Here is a 20,158-nt window from a genome sequence, read left to right on the forward strand (position 1 = left end):
ATTTAATCAATTAGAACTGGCAAAGAATGTTGAAAAAATATAAATAAATGATAGATTTTGGGGCTCCACAAATGTTTAGATCTTAGTGATTTCTTTAATTATATTTCTAATCAAACCTTTTGTTGAATGAATATCAAGACATAATCTCAAATCACTTTCCTACTACGTACAACCTATAATTGATAGAAATCTAGTTTATTCGATGCAATCAATTTTATGAACTTCTCTTTACCATCATAAATATATATTAACTTTGAATGAAAAGTTGTTGGTTGAGATTGAAAGCCACGATGGTAGGTAGTTGGACGATGACCTCTCTGTTGTATTGATAGTTACAACTTCCCAACTAATGGCAATTAAAAATTTCTATCAATGGAGAAATATTGAATTCTCTTTATACATTGCATTCAATTTTAAAATACATGTGTGTATGCAATGAATGAAAAATGCTTTTGTTATAGAGAAGTTGTGCTATCGACATTACTAAGTAGAAATCTTCGTAAGAGAAATTTGATAGAAGAGTTTAGATGTAGAAGTGTAGATTGTTGATACACATTTTTCTTAGGAAATTTTGACGAGATTATGAGAATTGAGAAGAATATTTTGTAGTGATCAAGTATATAGTTTGCTTGTTATTTGATTTAGTACTGAATTTGTAAGGAAATTTTTCGAGGAGTGCTTAGATGTTTTGGAATTCTATCTGCAAGTAAACAATCAAGTGCATTAAAGTTTTCAGAGTGCAAAACCTTGTTTCCAAAACACAGTACATAATGCTAAAGATTGTCTATATTCAAGGTGTAATGATTTGCATACATTTAAAGTTGTAAATATTATTCTCATATAAAAATCGGTAATAGTTGGTAATTATATATATTTGCCTTATCTCAGGACAAGTTTAACATATCAGTCTTATCGCATAACACTGTCAGTTCACAAGATGGTTGGCGCTCTTAAGTGTTTTTGAATTGGCTGGCTCTCTGCTAGGCAGGAAATTGGAAGGGAAGAATCTTGCGAGAGGTACTGATCCTGGTGGGATAGAAGGAAAAACTGAAGAAAATTTGGCAAATTCTGATGGGGCAAAAGGATGAATTGAGGAAAATCTGGCAAATTCTGAAAAAACTATGGATGTTGGTACCACTAGTTGTAGGGTCCGAGACCTTTCTTTGGACTCTTCCACTGCAAATCACGTGCCTAGTCAGATATTTGAGAATGAGAAGAATCCTTTGGAGAATGTGGGGGTCAATATTGAGAGGAAAATAGAAGATTCACAAAAAGGGTTAGGTGATCATAGGACATGGTCTTCCCTATTTGGTAGGGAACCTGGTGGAAAATCATCGTTCCCTCTGATCACATCGAAATCTTGTTGGGAGAGATGTGAGTTTCAAATTTTTATTCTAGACCCAATCGTTGATTTCTTTGTATCTGCTATGGAGTTTACTCTTGTGGGAAAGTTTATGGGGGCCAGACCAAATATAGAAACTTTTAAAAAAATGATTAAATAGAAATGGGTTATCCGTGGTCAAGTTGATATAGCTCCTATGTTGAATGGATTCTTTTCATTTGTTTTTAACTATAAAGAAGATAGGAATATGGTTCTCTGCGGAGGTCCATGGTTATTTAGCAAAAGTACTCTCACTATTAAAAAATGGGAGACAAATATGGATTTATCTGATGCCTTCTTCTTAACAACTCTGATCTGGGTTGGACTTCCTGGCCTTCCTTTAGAATTTTGGTATGAAAATATCTTTAAAGGAATTGTTGGCTCCTTTGGGGAGCTAATCACTATGGATCATGCAACGGCCTCGAAATCTAAACTTCAGAATGCCAGAGTATATGTGAAAGTGGCAAACTTGAATCACCTCCCTGAAAAAGTGGAACTAATTTGAAAACTAGGGAAAAGAATGCAAGAAATTATATATGAAGATCTCCCAAATACTTGGTTTTCTTGTAAAAAATAGGGCCATTGGGTGAAAAATTGTCCTAATAAAGGTAAGAACAATCCTAAGACTGATAAGGAAGTTAAAAAGAAAGAAGTAAAACTCCAAAAGAAAGTTTGGAAACCTAAAGTTATTCATGCAAAAGATGTGAAGGATAACTTGAACTCAAAATTTCAAGAAATTGGTAAAATGTCAAATTTGGCCTCAAAGGAAAACTCGAGCAGTGAAAATCAAGGGGTTGGGGTGATTCTAGACTCCACCTCACCTGAGCAAAATATAGAGAATATGGTGGATATGACGACGCGGTTAGTTATTTATCAGAAGGCTGAGACAAACTGGGAAGATCTAGTTGAGATGGAGGAATTAGAGGAGGGGGAAATTCTATTGGATACTAGTAAATCAATGGTGCTGGAAGAATCCTAGATTTTTCAGTTGATTGAAAATTAGAATGTTACTCCTAAGCCTCTTGAGACACCTTTGTACACAGAAATTGTTCCCTTTAGGAATGATTTTGAATTTGAGGAGAAAAATGAGGAAGGTAAGAATTTGAAACATAAACTGAGTCAAAGGAAAAAGATAGAAAAGAAGAGTAATGCAGTTCCTAAAGGAGTGGAGACTCGTAGTAGTAAATTGAAGCAGCAAGCCAAGATGAAACCAAATGTTGGAAATCTGGAGAAACCTGGAAGGAAATCTTTTAAGAGAACCAGAGAAATGGAAAGTATGTAGAATATTGTTGATAGAAGACAAGCAACTATTCTAGATTTTACCCCTAAAAAACAAATATGAAAATTATTACTTGGAATATTAGGGGTTTGAATAGTAGTCATAAACTTGATGTTGTTAGGAATTTTGTTAGAGAGCATAAACCAATTTTTTTGTCGCTGCACAAAACAAAGATGGAAAAGGAGAGAGATGAACAAATCAAGTCTTTTAAAGATTACTATTTAAAAGCAAGTACTTCACAAGGAGCTTCAGGGGGAAATTTGATGTTATGAAAGAAATCCTACTACTTCGGAACTGTTTTGAATGCTAGTAAACATTTCATGGTGGTTAAAATTACTAGCATTGATCAGAATAATGTTTGGTATATTGTTAATATGTATGCTCCAAATATTAAGAATTCTAGGAAAAAGGTATGGGACACTCTTTCTCATATAAAGAGTAAAGATTACTTTGGTCGATAGATCATGGGGGACTTTAATATTCCTCTTTATTACTATGAAAAAAAGGGAGGGAATGTGAGCCAGCTAGATGGGAGACTGGATCTTATGGATTTCATTAATAAGGAGGGTTTAATTGACCTGGATCTTCATGGAATTGAGTTTACCTGGAGCAACAAGAGGCTAGGTAATGATTGTATTCAAGCTCAATTGGATAGAGTTTTTATTTCTCCTGATTAGACTAGAGAGTTTGTTTGCAAACTGGAGGCATTGTAGAAAATTGGGTTAGATCATTTGCCTTCGATTTTTTTTACTGAAAAGATAAATTTCAAAAAAAACTTTCCTTTTAGGTTTGAAAAAATGTGGTTACAACATCCACAATTTGAAAGTAAACTGGCTGAATGGTGGAACATAGATGTTGAAGGAAATGCTCTTTTTAGAGTGGCCTCAAAATTAAGAAATGTTAAATTTGGTAATATCTTTGAGAGCAAAGCAAGTATTAAGGAAGATCTCCAAAATATTCAGGGCAAGATAGAGAGGGAAGGATATACTTCTGACCTTGTAAGGGAAGAGAATGAAAAATTGGTAGAATATCATGACATTGTCACTAAAGGAAATCTATTGGAGGCAAAGATCCAGATCGATCTGGCTGAATGAAGGAGATAAGAATACCAGGTTTTTCCATCTTTCTAGTCTGAAGCATAGAGCTAAAACTCGTATCTCATATCTTAAAAAGGGTAATTTGAAGATTACTGAGGAAAAGGGTATTTCGAAAGAGATGGTCTCCTTTTTTTTTTTAATGACAGCTGATCCTAACATTGATTCTACTCACCAAGCTAAACTTTTAAAGGTGATTCCTTCTCTAATTACTAAGGAACAAAATAAATTGTTAGGTTTCATTCCTAAGGAAGAAGAGATTTTAAAATTTGTCTGCTCCTTAGGAGGGGATAAGTCTCCAGGACCAGATGGTCTTCCCATGTTCTTTTTCCAGAATGCATGAAAACTGGTTGGAAGAGATGTTTGTGATGTTGTTAAAGAATTCTTTGGGGCTAAAAGAATGCTTAAGGAGATAAATTCTACCTTCCTATGTCTTATTCCTAAAAAGATTGGGGTTGATTCTCCAAACCAGTTCAAGCCTATTAGTCTTTGTAATTCCTTTTATAAGATCATTTCAAAAGTGCTCACATCCAAGTTGCTTTTGGTGCTTCCATCTCTTATTCCTGTTCAACAAAATGGTTTTATCCCAGGTAGGCAAATTTTTAATTTTGTTATTGTTGCTCATGAGAATATTCATTCTTTATCCTACTCTAACAATCAAGGTTTTATCATGAAAGTTGATATTGCAAAAGCCTATGATAAAGTTGAATGGGCTTTTCTTGTTAAGATTTTACAAGCCTTTGGGTTTAATCATAAGATTGTAAGGGCTATATCTCAGTTGATCTCTACTACTTCTATAGTTGTTTTGGTGAATGGGTTCTCCATTGAATTCTTTAGTCCCTCTAGAGGATTGAGACAGGGAGATCCTTTATTCCCTATTCTTTTTATTATTATGGCCGATTGCTTGGGGAGATATATTGGGAAACTAGTTTTCCTAAGGGATATTAAAGATTTGCAGCCTTCTTCTCAACCTCTTACTTGTTCTCATGGTCAATTTGTTGATGATACTATTTTCATGGGCAAAGCTGAAGTCAATGAAGCTAGAAATCTCAAGAAAGCCTTTAGTTTGTACTCTTCTACTTCAGGTCAGTTGGTAAACTGGAATAAGAGCTCTTTGTTTTTTATTAATACCCCTGCTCCAAGACAGAACAAAATTGCCAAAATTCTAAGGTGTTCAACAGGATCTTTTCCTTGTATTTATTTGGGTCTCCCTTTGGGACCTAAAGTTCCAGACTCTTTTTGGGAAGATCTCATAAAGAAGTTCAATAAGAAATTGGTGGGTTGGAAGGGTAACCTTTTGAGTCGCGCTGGTAAAATTACCCTCCTTAAAGCTTGTCTCCAAAGCATCCCTACTTATGCTTTGAGTCTTTTTAGAATACCAACGAAATTTGCAAATACTATTGATAAAATTCAAAGAAATTTTCTCTGCTCTGGTACTGAGGAAAGGAAGAGAATGGCTCTGATAGCCTGGGATCAAATTTGTAAGCCTATCGGGGAAGGTGGATTGGAAATCAGGTCAATGCAAAGCATGAATATAGCTCTTTTGGCCAAACAAGGATGGAGAGTTTATCATGATGATAAAGAATCGAGTACAATATGGAAACATAAGTATCTTTTTAATGCTCATTCATTATCTGATTTTCTGTCATCTCTTGATGTTCTTTCCCCTTCTACTATTTGGGGGGTTGTGCAAGGAACTAAGAATACCTTAAGTAGAGGTTGTTCGTGGAAAATTGGAAATGGGTAGAAGGTCAGATTTTGGGAAGATACTTGGATAATGGATCATCCCCTAATTGAGGACTTTGAGGATAGGACCCAAGTTGACAGTTGCAAACAATTGTATGGGACTCTTGTGGGACATTATTAGTATAATAACAGTTGGGTTAACCTTGTTGATGTCAATCAGATTTTTCATAACATCCAGATTATGTTGAATGCCTTTTCTTTGTATCCCCTTCAAGAGGATAAGATGATATGGAGTGTTGATCCTAGTGGTCAATTCAAAGTTTCCTCTGTTTTCAAATCTAAGGAGAAAGGTAACCAACCTTTATGGACAAAAGCTTGGATAAAGGGTCGTATACCAAAAATAAATATATTTTATTGGATCTTGCTTCAAAATAAAATTCTTACTCAAGACAATTTGCAAAAGAGAGGCATTAATGTAGTTAATAGGTGCAGTCTATGTAAAGAAGGTTTTGAAGACAAAGATCATTTGTTTTTAAACTGTACTTACAGTCAACAAGTATGGAGCTCTATTCTCAACTATTGAAATATTATTTGGGTTCATCAAAATAATGTAGAACTTTGTTTTAAAAGTTGCATCTGTCCATCTAAGGATATTGATGTTGATTTCCTATGAAAAAATACTCTCCCCCGTCTTTGGTGGGGTATTTGGAAAGAAAGAAATAACAGAATCTTTAGAAATAAAGAAATGCCAGGGTGGGTGCTTGGCCAAAACATTGTCAAAGCAATAAAGGAAAATTTTAAGTCTCAGAGAGAATGTGATAAAGATTTTCAAATTGACAATCCAATGTTTTCCAAAGGTTCTAATATGAAGAAAGAAGACCCAAGATTGAAGACTAGATGGAAGGCTCCCCCTCTGGGATGGCTTAAAGGGAATTTTGATGGTGCTACAAAGGGAAACCTAGGCAAAGCGGTTTGTAGAGGAATTCTGAGAGATCATACATGTAATATAATAGATGTTATTGCTATACCTATTGTTATTTCTAATAGCCATAAAGCTGAGGCTACTGCTGTAATGTCTTGTTTCAGGACATTTATTTATTTCCCTATTTCATCCGTATGAATTTTATAATCTTCTATCTGATGATCCCCTTTCAATGTTATTATTCCACATATATACATATTAATAGTAAGAGACGTGTCTTTTCATAATAATAATATATTTATATTAATAAGCTTAGTTAATATATTATATTAATAATTATATTTAATTAATAATATATCAACTATACATTATTATAATACATTATTATTATATTTTATTGTTACATTGAAATATATCTTAATCATCATAATATCAATATATTAGATTATTATTATTTCATTGATTATATTATAATACGTTATACATAATATGATATTATTATATGATTATAATATAATATTGTATGTATAAATCTAACATGATTATAAAATATTATATGATTATGATAGTATTACTAAATATTATTTTAATATAATATTATTATAATATCATTATTTTAATTATTAGTATTACTTTAGATATAATACCTATTCGAATTGCATGTCAAAACCCTTTATCTCCCAACGCTAGTCTCAATGTAAAAATACAACATGGCCATTAATATAGATTCATCCCCGCATTGCTCATCCTCCATATTCATGACAACTTAATATTTCCAACGCTAGTATTATGTTTTTAGTTGTAACAACTACACTTCCGCTAACCATTAGAACTTGAAATTCAGTGCCAAATAAATTCACAGAGTTAACAATATTATTATTCACTCTCGAAATATTATAACAAACAATCTTCATCAATGTCAACAAAATTTAATCAATAATTCACTTAACAATATTAGCCCGACAAATGCCTTGTCACTTAAAATAGGGTATACCAAATAAATTTTTGTGAAAGCTTTGACAACGATACAAAATATTTTGAAAGTCAATACTTCTTATTTTATTACCACAAATGATTTTCTGGAGCTCCCGTGCTCTAATATTTCAGTTGACAACAAATGGTGGGTTGGTCCACAACCTTAATGGTAGAAAAAAATAAGTTTACTTGTTGTAGAGGATATAAACAGAAGAGTTTCCTTTTCTCCGCTACCACTCGCACTATATAATGCACTAAAGTGTTGGCAGAGATTGTTTTCCAGTCCTTCGAATACATTCATCTCCAACAAATATTCTTTCAATTTGAAAAGTCCTAGATATGACTAAATATTTTCACGAGCTGAACCAGAGGGTCGTACTTTTAATATATCAAGACTCTCATCTTAAAAATTTTAACCTTAGTAAATACATGTTCAATTGCTTTAAAAATCAATCAATATGAATATGTTTTTGAATCCTTGTTATTTTTTCTTAAAGACCCCTTCTCATAGACTCTTCTGTAAATTTTCTTCTCATAAAATTCATTTGAATATCTCACAGGATGGCAGGTTCGATGCTCTGATACCACTTGTAATGTCTTGTTTTAGGACATTTATTTATTTCCCTATTTCATCCGTATGAATTTTATAATCTTCTATCCGATGATCCCCTTTCAATGTTATTATTCCACATATATGCATATTAATAGTAAGACACGTCTTTTTATAATAATAATATTATTATATTAATAATAATTATATTATATTAATAATATATTTATATTAATAAGCTTAGTTAATATATTATATTAATAATTATATTTAATTAATAATATTTCAACTATACATTATTAATATAGTATTGTTACATTGAAATATATCTTAATCATCATAATATCAATATATTAGATTATTATTATTTCATTGATTATATTATGATATGTTATACATAATATGATATTATTATATGATTATAATATAATATTTTATTTATAAATCTAACATGATTATAAAATATTATATGATTATAATAGTATTACTAAATATTATTTTAATATAATATTATTATAATATCATTATTTTAATTATTAGTATTACTTTAGATATAATACCTATTCGAATTACATGTCAAAACGGGGACATCGCAACTGCGGCTCTATATACTATGAGGTTAGCAATGGAAACTGGTTTCCGGTACCTTTGGATGGAAGGAGATTCTTTAAACATTGTCAATATGTTTAATGGCAAAAAATTGATTACTTGGTTGATTGAAGCTAGTGTAATGGAAATTTAATCTTTAATGAATAAATTTGAGAAAGTAATTATATCTCATTATTTCCGTGAAGGTAATGTTGTGGCAGACCAGATCGCCAACCAGGTTGTCCAACGAGGGTATAAAATGACATGGCATGATGACTTAAGCAAGAATGTGGATTTGAAAGCCCTTATTAATTATGATAGAACTACGCAACAGAGGGAAAGATTTGCTAAGATTAGCAGTTTAATGATATATTGAAGTGGGGTTACGGATGTCAATGTTATTTTCCCCAGAAAGGACATTAATGTGAATTTTATCATGGCTTCGCACGTATATGTTTTAATGAGTGCCTTAGTTGTTTTAATGAATACACTAGCTTTCTTTATTTCTTCATGTCCACTCACCTTTGGCTTTTTGCAGTAAAACAAAGTCTTTAGAAATGCACAGAGAACCAAGAAAACAGAAGCCTAAAAATTGTAAAGCATGGAAGGCCAAAGCCTCTGTTTGGAAAATTCTACAAAAGGGTAATTTCATCACTTATTTGGAGTGCCTTCATGGTTGTAAACCACATGTCACAGAGGCTTTCTTCAAAAACTAGATTGAAGATAGGGTTTCTATGCATGGGGTGACGGTGCATTTGTCTGAAGATTTCATAGCCAAGGTGATGGGTTTGCCTAAGGAAGGCATAAAGTTCAGTAAGGAAATAAGTATTTCAAATGTTGCATTTAAGAAATTTTCAAAAAAGGATGAGGAGGAAAAGAACCTGGAGAAGAATCGTGACTTTTATGAACTAGGTCAAATTAAGGTTATCTGGCAGCACGTGCTCTCTTGCATCCGTGAGTATTTTATTTTTGATGGTAGAGCTAAGCGTCTTCATAAATTTCATTTTGTGTTCCTGAATCACTTTAGGCACAAGAATAGGATCTCATTTCCTTTTTATCTGAGATTTTCTTTAATTCAAAGTCTTCAAGACCATAGGAAAAAAGAGTCTCATCCGATTTTACATGAAGGGTTAATTTTACTAATTGAGGATTACTGCAAGAACAAGGCTATTGTGTCTTCCCCTCTCTCTGAGAAAAAGAAGGGCTCTGATAGAAAAACCTACTCTAGGAAGAGTAAAGGTGAGGAAGGAGTTAGTGGGAAAAGGAGGGGTCTGAAGTAAGAAACCCCTTAGAAAAATGTGGAAGAGATTACTGAGTCTAATAACTCAGATAATAATGATGAAAAAAATATGGAGGAGAACACGGATGTGGGAGATTTCAGTTCTAATTTGGAAGGTTACCCTAGTAGTAAGGGTGAGACTAGTAAGGAGAAGGTGGATGAAAGCAATGACAAAAATACAGGGTCGAGTAATGTTGGTGAAGATGAAATTAATCAAAGTGAGCATACCCAGGGAGTGAGGGATGAAAAATAACTAATGGTGAAGGAAAAGCAGAACCTTACTAACAAGGATGTTGTGAATGTTAAGGAAGATACAAGGAAAGAGAAGGATGAGTCTTCTGGTAGGGATACTATGCTTTCTTTCCTGCATACTGCAAAGCTTAAGGTTGATACCTCTCTTAAAGTTGACTCCTAGATGTATTATATATTAATGAATTTGAAAAGAAAAGTGGGAAAGATGCAGCAGGATCAGGAAATTGACTGTGCAAAGATCACTCAGATGAAAGTTTAGGTGGACTAAGTAAAAGAACCAGATAGAGCTCAAGGAAAAAGGCAGCCGAGGTAACTGGGGGATTTGTTGTTGATACCATCCAAAGCACTGCGGAGGTAGGCAAAGAGGTGGTGAAAATGATCAAAGAGTTGCAGTAGCAGCTAGTTGTGTCCCTGGTATCTAGTCTTTGTTTTAGTAGTGGTCCTGGTAACTGGTCGCTGTTTTTGGTTTTTTAACTAGTTTTTGTTCGTTGTAAAAAAAACTAGGTTCCAGGTCCTTGTAAAACTTGGTTTCATTTTTTGGTCTTATTTTGTGGTTTCAGGTCCCTGTAAAACCTAATTTTGTAACTTTTAAACTGCAAGTTTCAAGTCCTTGTAAAACCTGGTGGTGCTTCATGGTTTATCTTTTGCTTTTCTGTTAAGTGTTTCGGGTCCCCTTCAATACCTGTTTTTACCTTAATCTAAAACAATTGGTAATTACATTCTTAGAGTTGGTGCTATAAGAATGGTAACTTGGTTCTTAGGAATTGTAGATTGAGAAGTTGGTGCTTTGATAAGGAGTTTTGTGATTTCTTGGGGTATGTTTTCATTGTATTATCTTTCACTATGAGGTTGGATTAGGAAAGTAGATCCTAGAAACATTTCGCATCAGAGATTCTAATGGAATGATACATTATAGAAATGCATGGATTTACAGTAAAAAAAAAACTTACAGAGAATGCTTCATTTATCTCATTATAGTCCATCGCTGAAGCCTCCAGGCCTGCCTTTGAAATATCTTTTGGGATGGCCAGAGATGGAGCAGTTATGAATAGTTCAGGGACTAACAATATAACTTACACTCAATCAAACATTGAAAGGGAAAATCTTATATATTTAGCTACAAATGACAAAAATAGTATGTAAAGAGAAACGCCTATGCAACAACAACATAGCCTAATATGTTTGCAATAACTTGTAAACCTAGCTCCATTGATTTCCCTCCACTCAATAAAACTAGAGCAGCTACTCCATCACAGCAGGAGGAAGAAACAAAGGGCATAAAGTTAATAATTGGAAAACAAATATTCTAAAAATATACAATATAACAGCCAACTGATCAAACATCAATCTTTTGCGAGTTAAAAGTGATATTGCTTCAATACAAGTATTGTGGATTAAGCTACTAATGACATTAGAAGATTCTCAATGGCATGCTCCCACTTTTTCAGTCATGTAAGTTTGACATATTAGTCACTTTGTTTGCAATGATTTCATTTGGAGTAGTCCTTTATCATTTCAATAAACAATGATGCACATTACAATTTAAAAACAATCATAACTAATAATAGATAATCAATAATATAAGGTGGTCAGGGTCATATCATATAGCTTGTGAAGTTGAAAATTGGAACCCATAGATGAACCATTACGTGGGTTGAGAACCGTGTAGCTTCAAAAACCAAACGCAATGAACAATCTAAATCAACCAATGCACATTGATAACATTTGCATAGTGTGGGCAAAAATGGGAGCTCTAAAATTAGTGATACATTCATCAAATTATAATTGAAAATTAGGGATAGACATAATATAATGTTATAACAATTGACAAAGTGGTAATATAAAAATAATATGATAAAATGACTATATTATAATATAGTATTAATGATTTCTTAGATAATAATAATATCATTATATTAATAAATACACAAAACAAAAGTGAGGGTTCAAATTGTGAACAACTCACATGGGCCAGCTCAAGGCTTTCCATTCAAAGCTCTAACGAGGATGGGGGCCATGAATCTGGTGATGATGTTACAGTATGCCCAGATCTGGAAATAACCTTATTAAATGAAAATGATGAGAAAGATTATTCAAAAGTTGCAACACTCATTGAAGAGGGTAAGATGGACAAGCTGAAAGTGGAACAATGTAAGCTATATCTTAGGAAGCATGGGCTAACATTGTCAAGAATGAGAGCAGTTCTTATTGAGCGGATTCAAGGGCACCTTGAGATTGAAGATGGTAGTGGTGAACAAAAATGCCCAAAGTCAAGTTTTTTGTTGAACTGTAAAGGCAATGCCTACACTGGTGATAGTGTTATGTTTGAACAGAACACATATGATATGTATAGATAGTATTGCTTGAAGAAGTGCCACAGGTTCACCTATTGGTACTTTATGTGTTATAGGAAGAATTGTTAACAAAAGTTATGGCACAGCTAAGAAGCAACACACTTTTGCAATAGAAGTTCTTTGGAGAAAAAGTGACAGGCCTTTGCCCCTGTTGCACCGGGTTCTTATCAAAAGACGTATATCTACAAACTACAAACTATTCAGCAGCCATGGCCCAATGAAGAGGATAGAAAGAAAGCACCCAATGAGAAGCATTCTAGAAGTTTGCATGCTCGTAATGCTAGAGATTTGAGAGTACAAATAAAGGAAAACAACAGATCCTATCAAGTGAGGCATACACAAAGATAATCTATTTAAACCTCAAACAAATATATTGACAAAAATTCTGATAAGAGAACACCTGAGAGAAAGCCAATGACACATCTCTTCCAGTGCATGTTCCATCGGTATCCTCATATGCAGGTAATAGTTTTATTGGGAAGTCAAATATTGGATATTCAACTGATGTTTGTTCAGCTATGGGTTTTTCATCCTCAAATACCCTTTTTGCATCCAAAAAGGGCTTCATGGGGCATACAAGACCAATATCATGCCTATTTGATGCAATACTTAAGGGGTCAAGGTCAACACATAGTATTAATGATTATCAAAGAGATCAGCAAAGAAAACCATACAGGCATTTCCTACAGGGCAGATGCCATTTTGGCGAGTAATGTAGATATTTTCATGATATAAATATGCTCAGATTCAATCAGAATTGGAATCAACTGGGAAGCAATTACAAGGAAAATGATACAAAAAAAACATACAGATACTACTGAAGATGACTTTCTTTAGCTGGTTACTTTTTTTCTTATTTCTTATTTTGGAGTAGAAGACATTACACTCATACTCATGAAATTTTATGTTGAAAAGGTCATTATTTGTTCCTACTCTTTGTGTTCTAATGAGTGCCCAGTGCCCATTTAATAGCCAAGATAGAATAGACCATTTATTGAGTTGTGCCTATATTAGAAGCTTGCTCAATTTGTAGGAAATGAGCTTCATTTTGGTAAGCACTAAACTATGACAATTTCGAAGTTTTGAATGTCTTCTGAAGCTAAAAATCTCAAGAGTTAGAACATTGTGATTAATCAAAAAACCCAGCATGGGTTGAATGGGCCCATATTGTATGACTTTATCTTTTTATTCGGTTGAGTTGGTCCATAGAGTATGCTTTCATCCACATCTTTTGTTGTGCAAAGACATAACAAGGGTTGAATTCCAATCGGGTTGATCCTCTACTCTGATTTCAAACACTAAGTACACACTTAGTACAATAACTTTATTTGGTGCTTATGTGTTAGCAAATTAATCTAAAATTGTTTGGCCCAAAAAATTATAAAAATATTAGATACAAAGAAAAATAATTATTCTTGTGACAATGATGTATTATTATAATATATCATTAATCTCACAATATAATTATATAGTCAAAGAACATGAGATATAATTTATGATAAAAAATAGTAATATATGAACCAATATTGAAATTAAAATATAATCACGATACATGGAGAAATAAGAATGGGAGAATAGGGAGATTATTGAAAAATGAGATACAAAACAGCATATAAGACAGTGACTGAACAATCCCAGTCATACATTCACATCATAGTCATTAGAGTGGAGTTGTTTGCTATAGGAGCTATGGATATTCATTCTAAGAGATTAGAAAGTGAATACAGATGTCACATTGAAGGGAAAAAAACATACGGACAGTGATGTGGGATTAGGAAGGAACCTGCAGTATTTAGAATATCATTTTTTACTCTAGCCAGATAGAAATCGAGAGAAGAATTGAAACATCAAACTCAACAAGCTTAGTATTTGATCTTGGCGTTAGACTCGGAAGAATATATGATATTAGTTAAGAAGGGAGTGAAGATAATCATTCATCCAGGCACGGGAAGCAATTACAAAGAGGTCTAGTCAGCAGCAGATCAGAAGATTGGAACCAATATCCGTAGTTGAGAATTCAAGCATACATTATAATTACAGTCGGCATATACTATGTACACAACCAGCCATAATATGATTTAAATTTATAAACAACAATTAAATATATGCAAAGCATCATTTCGATATGCTAGTAATAAATGATAAGATAAGTGTGGTGTAAGTTTCAATTCAAATCTGAGGAGACTTCAGAGCAGATATATTATGAAGAAAGAAAAGATGAGATAAATAAATAAATAAAAATTAATGACTGTAATATAATGAACATCTATTGAGAAAACGTACACGAGAAGAAAATGGAGAACTCGAAACATATTTAATAAGGCATTTCTAGATTATTCGAAGTACAGCAATGTTTCTAGGTTTTTTAGCACAACAAAGCTCCGAGTTAATGTTCTTGAGTGCGTAATTTTCCCTTCCCACCGATTCATGGTATGAATCGAATGGGACATTATTTGAATAGCTTGAAAACAATTTAGTATTTGAATGTTGTGGAAGTATATGGGTTTTTGCATGACAGGAAAAATGGAGCTCAGTGCAGATGCCATAAGTTTTTGATCCACCGTTGGATCCTCTTACATTTTGGACATGTTTCTAAAAAACTAATTAACTACCTTCTCACCGGAGGGATTTTCAAAATACTGTATATTTCGAGAGTTATGCATGTCGGAGTGCAGGACTATTGTTCTGGCAGAATGATCAGATTTTTTTTATGATCAATATGTTGATGTAAGTAGTTGAAAGTTTATGAGATTGGCTTTCATAGTGTTCCAGTGAAAGATAAAGAGTCATTCCTGTTTTATTTAAAGGATATTGTGCTACCAATAACTAGGCTCGAAGTTCAGTTAACTGTAGGAAAGATTAGTTTGCCTCTCTAAAGTTTCAGCCTCTTGGAGAATTCAGTCAAAACTATAAGTTTTGCGTTAAGTCGCAATTTCCTCCGCATCAAATAGTCATGAATTATGATTCGTTGCACTACTTTACAGGATGTGAAAGGATTTAGTATTGATTTTTAGTGCCCATTTCTTTACCATATCCAACACTACATTTGGGAATATACAATTTTTCCTGGAAGTGTCCCTCAATATCTTTTAGCTAATGGGCAGTGGAGAATATATGATTATGTCCTCATCTCCGTTGCAGATAAGACATATAGAATGCACACTAAAAAAATTGTTGATTAGCCAGTAATAGTTCAAGATCCAATCAAAGGACTATGTCGGCTTTCAAAATCCCCATGCATTTTTTCTTTTCAAGGCATATGCAATGGACTTGTATTATGAGATATGATATAATTTAAGACCACAGTTTGTCTGCTCATTTTAATGACGTAGTGAAACCATGTTAGTTTGGTTACAAAATATCTTAATATAAGTTACAAACACCAAAGTAACATCCTCTAAAAGACACATATTGAGATGTATGCCCTCTAATTCTTTCAAATTATATCACATTTTTTTCCAGCAATTGGTATCAAATAAAGAGTACCGTTGTACAGGGCATTCTGATACAAAACAAGAAAGCCCTAGAAGAGGGTACATTAAAAATCCATCAAAGAAGAAGATTGCAAGGAGAACAGAAAAATCATTGTCAAAACTGTTGCTTTCAAATTGCTAACCAAATGGATCAAATTGATGTTGCTACAAAAGCAGCTCTCCAAAGGGTTAGAATTGTTGTTCATTGTGAAATCAACGGCTATTAAATCATTTTCAAAGTGTGTGTTCAATATCAACTATATGAAGTGAAGATATTTAAATAAATATCAAAATAGATAGATAGCTGTAAAAAGTGGGCAAACCAAAGGATTGTTCAATGGAGAGACTAGAGAGTAATTGTTGTGCAGTTAGAGGGAAGAAATCAGTGGACATTGGATTGTACAGATAAGGTTGTATAGACAATATAGAATAGTTTGGATTTTCTGATTCTATGTTTAAATATATAAATGTTACTCCAATATTGTGCTATTCTTAAGAAACAATTTTGAGTTTTGCAAAAAAAATCTATATTTTAATTAATCCAAGAAGTCTTTTAGCAGACAAAAGAATTGTATGGGATTACAGACTAAGCTTTGTAAACTTTGAATCTTGGACAAAATGCTTAGGATGACCAGCTAGATTTGGATTCTGAATCTATGTTGAAGTCTACTTCAATGGCAAATGGTCTACCATGTTGTATCTTCAGCATTCTAGGTTTAGAGACCATTTTCTACATTTTGTATTATTGTATTATTGTATTACTGTATGATGCAAATTTTAAACTGGTTTCCAGTTCTATTTGATAAAGAATGCAAACTTTTTCCAAAATTTGATCTTCAAAGTATGATTAAATTTTTATATGACCGCATGGCCAAACAATGGTTCTTTTAGGTTTTTAGGTTACTGGCTTATCAAATGAAATCTATATTCCAGCACTGAACACTAACATAAAAAACAAAAAAGACTATGGCAAATGTACAGATCTGGAAAAAATGGATTACAACTATGTTATTAAATGAAAAATAAGTTAGGCAAGAGCCTACAACACAACGGTAACTTGTGAGCCTCTCATGTGGGAGGTGTTAGGTTCAAATTCGCTTAACGCATAAAAATAATTAATTACAAAAAATACCAATAATTAATCTAGGCTTTGACTATTTACCAATCCAAAAAAAATGAAAAATAAATAAGTCACATCAATGTACACAATATTACAAGAGAATCCAGCTCTAGGCTCTTCACACAGTTTTACAAATCTGGTACTAACATCAGAGTAGGAGAAGACATCTGTCCAACACCTTTATTACATGAGCACAATCTGATAAAGAAGAATCCATCGTGTATCATGACATGGTGCCATTAATGTACTATATGTTATGAGAAGACCTTCAATACAATAAGAATGGATGCATATTTCCTATCAACAAGGTATAAGTACATGTATTTACTTGAGTTGTTGTTATCAGTTCTATAGGTACATTAAAGATAATCATATACATATATTCCTACAGACATTTAGATATGTCACAAGTCACTTTCATCCTATCAATACTGCAATGTTTTTGAAAAGGGACAAGCATGAGCATGGCATAGATGATGCAAGGTTCATAGATCAAATGAGTCTGGTTCACACCATAATAGATATCAAACATATCATATCAAGTCATTTACTGAGAGGTAGTGGAGAAGCTCTTAAAATAGACCCTCGCCATAGTAATGGGTGAATTGGGTTTTCTTTAAACTAATGCAAACCTATTTTTAGACTTTATAGGCAAGGTTGTCCCATAACCAACTGCCCTTGTCTCTAAGTACTAGTTTGGTGAATGATCAAAATCAAGATCATGACTTGGAAAGAAGAAAGGTTGTGTAGACCCCCATCTATAGATTATGACCATCAAATATATTCATAATGGACCGACTTTAGAACTATCAAGCCCCCAACATTCTGATAGAATATACAAATAGGAAGGTATTGTTGTCCAACCAGACCAACAAGTTTGGAGCGGCCAGATAGAGATAAATAGGCATCAAGCCATAACTTTGAGGAGAAAAAGGGATCATTTGATTGTTATAATAATGAGAATGGATGTGTAATTGAAACAAGACACGTCCCCTGTGGACTAGGCGTCGCAATGGAGTAAAATGAACAACAAATCCTTGACGACAAAGAGATAGGGTTGAAGCCATATCTATTTTAAAGCATGAATAAAATGTGAAGAGCAATTAAGGAATAGAATAATCACACAATCTAAGAAATCAATTTGTCTATAGAGATGGAACTTTGTTTGGCAAAAGATCAATCAAGATAAATTTACAACAACGAAGAGAGAAAAAGAAATAATAACAATAGGAAACCTGGAGAATTTCATCTGGTTGTACAAGCTCTCCTATGTTTCTTTCCCAAAACCCTAGACTCAATCCTTGTATCCCTTTCCCCTCATGTGCGTTGTGTCTTCTTTCCTCATGATTCCAGACTTATGTCCGTCATTTGTTTCTCTTTTCCCCAGAATTAGTGTCACCATTAATATTTTGATTTGCAGGGTAAGGCCATAATTTTTTAGCAACTCCCACTTTTATGTATCGGGTTTGACAGGAGAAACCCCAAAAATGGATAATAATGTTTGAGAGTAATAAAGTTTCCTTAATTTTAAAACTCCATTGTTTCGCTTTTTAATTGGAATTTATATTTACTATGTTTTTTATATTGTGGTCTTTTGAATTCTACTAAGGTCAATAATGAGTTAGCTAAATTGTTTAAATGGAGACACAACAATATATAGAAACATATGTTCCATCTCAACAAGTGAAAGGTCTAATAGCATTAATCTAATATACTTATAGATATTAACATGTATTTATTTCAACTTTAAATGTCAAAATTTACAATTTAAATATCTAAATCTCTAATCAATCATGGTAAAACAAAGAAATGAAAGAGTTTCCTAATTTAATTTTTATGACAAATCACATGAGTATAAAGAATAATAAAACTCGAATATGGTCGCAATTATGCAACAAGGCTATATGATCAATCATTGTCGAGGAGCTAGCCTCCTCTAGCTCAGTCACACTCCCACCTTCCCCCTCCAACCACATCAATGGGTCAATGTTTTGCATTCTATTTTAGAACATCATAAATTATACATCTTTCAATTTGCATAATAGAAGATGATAAAGATTAATTTGCATCTGACATCAACATATATATCATGGTCAAACAATATCATAAGCAATTTATCATTTTGAAAAGAAAAAAATGTCATGCAATTATATACAATAAAGCAAAAACATTATTAATATTATTTTAATGTAAAAGCCAAAAATAGTGTTTCCTAATATTGAGTCCAAGTAAAAAAGGGGTCCATATGTTCATATGTCACTAGGTAATCCTAGAATATAGGCATCTGAAGGGTCGAGTTGTACACTTGATAATGGTTAAAAACTTGAAACCAAAGGATGTAAAAAGAAAGAACAACACAAAAACTAAAAGGTAAATGAGAATATTGACTCTAGTGATAATGGAAAAGAGGGTATCATGTGCTAAGATTGTATGTCATCTAAAAGAAGGCTTTGTAACTACCTTTCATTTTAGGTATCCCAAAATTGTATACAATATTAAAGCGTTGATAAACTAAACTTAAACATCAAAATTGGACAACCTTTCTAGTGAGTCAATTATATTCAAAATAATGTTTCTTTTAGAATTGAATAAAACATACTTGTAAAAAAAATCTTAGATAGAATACCACGGTCAAACAATAATTCTACCAACCAAAAATGGAAAAATACAAAAGGTCGGGTTCACAGTATAGGGGATATAATTTCTAGAGGAATGGCCAATTTTGGGGGGATGTTAGGCCTAATGTAATCTCGAAATAGGAAAATCAATCCCAAGTATCATCATTATGCCTTAAGAAAACCTATTATTCTAAGTCATGATATCATCTCCTTGAGTATGTGGGGGGTAGTACTATCTCTATAATATCATGTTAAAAAAAATCCCTTATGTTTTATCAAACCTTGGCTAATGAATTTGCAAGCAAGGTTATCAAGTATTTACCAATATGAAATATGCTTATTACAAAGAATAATATCTTTGCATTGAATAATCCAATATCAAACATTGAATACCATTGGGTATCTTCACACTTTAGAAGCCTATCAACTAAATATTTTTATTATTAAATCATTTTATTTTAATTTTTAATATTTATTGTATTGTGGTTCTCAATATTTACTAAATACTAAAATATATTAAATTTAATGATAATAAACTAATGTTATATTTTATAAAAATAGTTTTTTATCAAGAAAAACAAGTTTTA

The 20,158-nt window shown here is 32.8% G+C and overlaps 1 long non-coding RNA gene across 1 annotated transcript in view; it reads right to left on the reverse strand.

The window, feature by feature from the left end:
- The window catches only part of LOC149548299 (uncharacterized), a 31,041-nt gene extending 12,567 nt beyond the window's left edge, over nt 1–18,474 (reverse strand). The window contains exons 1-2 of the long non-coding RNA XR_016354011.1: nt 18,189–18,474; nt 10,957–11,021 (exon numbers count right to left, since the gene is read on the reverse strand). This is a non-coding gene — a long non-coding RNA (uncharacterized LOC149548299). The remainder of the gene's footprint in view (nt 1–10,956; nt 11,022–18,188) is intronic.
- Nucleotides 18,475–20,158: the final 1,684 nt, after the last annotated feature.

Source organism: Cupressus sempervirens, chromosome 7, assembly GCF_028749045.1.
Source record: "Cupressus sempervirens isolate cs-2001-9-10 chromosome 7, ASM2874904v1, whole genome shotgun sequence".
NCBI lineage: Eukaryota > Viridiplantae > Streptophyta > Pinopsida > Cupressales > Cupressaceae > Cupressus > Cupressus sempervirens.